The sequence below is a fragment of the Sorghum bicolor genome, unplaced genomic scaffold (genome assembly GCF_000003195.3).
Source record: "Sorghum bicolor cultivar BTx623 unplaced genomic scaffold, Sorghum_bicolor_NCBIv3 super_38, whole genome shotgun sequence".
NCBI lineage: Eukaryota > Viridiplantae > Streptophyta > Magnoliopsida > Poales > Poaceae > Sorghum > Sorghum bicolor.
The window spans coordinates 185,417-188,727 of NW_018396413.1; positions in this window are offsets into that span (position 1 = coordinate 185,417).

The following is a 3,311-nucleotide window of genomic DNA, read 5'->3' on the forward strand; positions in this document are numbered from 1 at the left end:
TGCACGGTTTGCACGTGATGCACCATAGGATAAGAAACCATTTTGGACACACCCGAGGGTACTCCTAGGTCAAGGGGCTCAAGTGAAAGCTCGGTTTGGTCTGTTTAGAGATAGTGCTAATCTTGATGCAAGATAGATGCACGGTTTACATGGAACATACAATATGCTTAGAAATCAATTAGGACGCACCTGATATAACTCCTTGATGATGTGTGTCATATGGAATCTTGCTTCTGTTCGTTTAGAGACAGTGTTCGTTTTGGGAGAAGATTTGTGCACGGTTTACGCCTAATGCAACATAGGCTAAGAAACCATTTTAGACGCATCTGATGGTACTCGTAATTGAAGAGGCTTAAGTGGAGGCTTGATTTGGTCTGTTCAGATATAGTGCTAATCTTGATGCAAGATAGTTGCACAGTTTGCATGGAACGTACCCATATGTTAAGAAATCAATTTGGACGCACCCAATGGAACTCCTAGATGACGTGTGTCATATGGAATCTCGTTTCGGTCTGTTTGGAGATAATGTTAGTTTCGGTGCAAGATAGGTGCATAGTTTGTGCCTAATGCACTATAGTCTAAGAAACCATTTTTGATGCACCTATTTGTACTCCTAGATGTAGAGGCTCAATTGGAAGCTAGGTTCGGTCTGTTTGGAGATAGTGCTAATCTTGATGCAACATAGGTGCACGGTTTACATGGAACATACCATATGCTTGGAAATAAATTTGGATGCACCCGATGGAACTCCTTGATGACATGTGTCATATGGAATCTCGCTATGCTCCATTTGGAGATATTGTTTGTTTTGGTGAAAGTTAGGTGCACAGTTTGCACCTAATGCACCATAGTCTAAGAAACCATTTTGGACGCACTTGTTGGTACTCCTTGGTGAAGGAGCTCAAGTGGATGCTCGGTTCGGTCTGTTTGGAGATAGTGCTAATCTTAATGCAAGATAGGTGCACGGTTTGCATGGTACATACCAAATGCTTGGAAATCAATCTGGACGCACATGATGCAACTCCTAGATGACGTGTGTCATACGAAATCTTGCTTTGGTCTGTTTGGAGATAGTGTTAGTTTCGGTGCAAGATAGGTGCAAGGTTTGCACATAATGCAGCATAGTCTAAGAAAACATTTTGGACACACCCGATGGTACTCCTAGGTAAAAGGCACAAGTGAAAGCTCGGTTTGGTCTATTTGGAGATAGTGCTAATCTTGATGCAAGATAGATGCACGGTCTGCATAGAACGTACCATATGCTTAGAAATTAATTTGGACACACCTGATATAACTCCTTGATGACGTGTGTCATATGAAATCTGGTTTTGGCGTGCTTAGAGACAGTATTAGTTTCGGTGCAAGACATGTGCACGGTTTGTGCCTAATGCACCAAAGTCTAAGAAACCATTTTGGAAGCACCTGTTGGTACTCCTAGGTGAAGAGGCTCAAGTGGAGGCTTGGTTCGGTCTGTTTAGAGATAGTGCTAATCATGATGCAAGATAGGTGCACGATTTGCATGGAACATACCATATGCTCAGAAATCAATTTTGACGCACTAGATGGAACTCCTAGATGACATGTCTCATATGGAATCTCACTTCGGTCCGTTTAGAGACAGTGTTAGTTTCGGTGCAAGATAGGTGCACGGTTTGCACCTAATGCACCATAGGATAAGAAACCATTTTGGACGCACCCGATGGTACTCCTAGGTCAAGGGGCTCAAGTGAAAGCTCAGTTTGGTCTGTTTGGAGATAGTGCTAATCTCGATGCAAGATAGATGCACGGTTTGCATGGAATATACGATATGCTCAAAAATCAATTAGGACGCTATAACTCCTTGATGATGTGTGTCATATGGAATCTTGCTTCGGTTTGTTTAGAGACAGTGTAAGTTTTTGTAGAAGATATGTGCACGGTTTACGCCTAATGCACCATAGGCTAAGAAACCATTTTAGACGCACCCGATGGTACTCGTAGTTGAAGAGGCTTAAGTGGAGGCTTGCTTTGGTCTGTTCGGATATAGTCCTAATCTTGATGCAAGATAGTCGCTCAGTTTGCATGGAACGTACATATGTTAAGAAATCAATTTGGACACACCTAATGGAACTCTTAGATGACGTGTGTCATATGGAATCTCACTTCGGTCTGTTTGGAGACAATGTTAGTTTCAGTGCAAGATAGGTGCATAGTTTGTGCCTAATGCACCATAGTCTAAGAAACCATTTTTGCCGCACCTGTTTGTACTCCTATATGAAGAGACTCAATTGGAAGCTCGGTTCGGTCCGTTTGGAGATAGTGCTAATCTTGATGCAAGATAGGTTCATGGTTTGCAGGGAACATACCATATGCTTGGAAATCAATTTGGATGCACCCGATGGAACTCCTTGATGACGTGTGTCATATGGAATCTCGCTTTGGTCTGTTTAGAAACAGTGTTAGCTTCGGTGCAAGTTATGTGCATGGTTTGCACCTAATGCACCATAGTCTAAGAAACCATTTTGGAAGCACCTGTTGGTACTTCGGTGAAGAGGCTCAAGTGGAAGCTCGGTTTGATCTGTTTGGAGATAGAAATCTTGATGCAAGATAGGTGCATGATTTGCAAGGAATATACCATATGCTTAGAAATCAATTTGGACGCACCCAATGGAACTCCTAGATGACATGTGTCATATGGAATCTTGCTTCGGTCCGTTTGTAGACATTGTAAGTTTTAGTGCAAGATAGGTGCACAGTTTGCGCCTAATGCACCATAGTCTAAGAAACCATTTTGGACAAACTATTTGGTACTCCTGGGTGAAGAGGCTCAAGTGGAAGCTTGGTTCGGTCAGTTTGGAGATAGTGCTAATCCTTATGCAAGGTAGGTGCATGGTTTGCATGGAACATACCATATGCTTGGAAATCAATTTGGATGCTCCCGATGGAACTCCTTAATGACGTGTGTCATATAGAATCTCACTTCAGTCCATTTGGAGACATTGTTAGTTTCGATGCAAGATAGGTTCACAGTTTGCACCAAATGCACCATAGTCTAAGAAACCATTTTCGACGCATTTGTTGGTACTCCTAGGTGAAGGGGCTCAAGTGGATGCTCGGTTCGGTATGTTTGGAGATAGTGCTAATCTTGATGCAAGATAGGTGCACGGTTTGCATGGAACATACCAAATGCATGCAAATCAATCTGGACGCACATGATTAAACTCCTAGATGACGTGTGTCATATGAATGTTTGCTTCAGTCTGTTTGGAGATAGTGTTAGTTTCGGTGCAAAATAGGTGCAAGGTTTGCACATAATGCAGCATAGGCTAAGA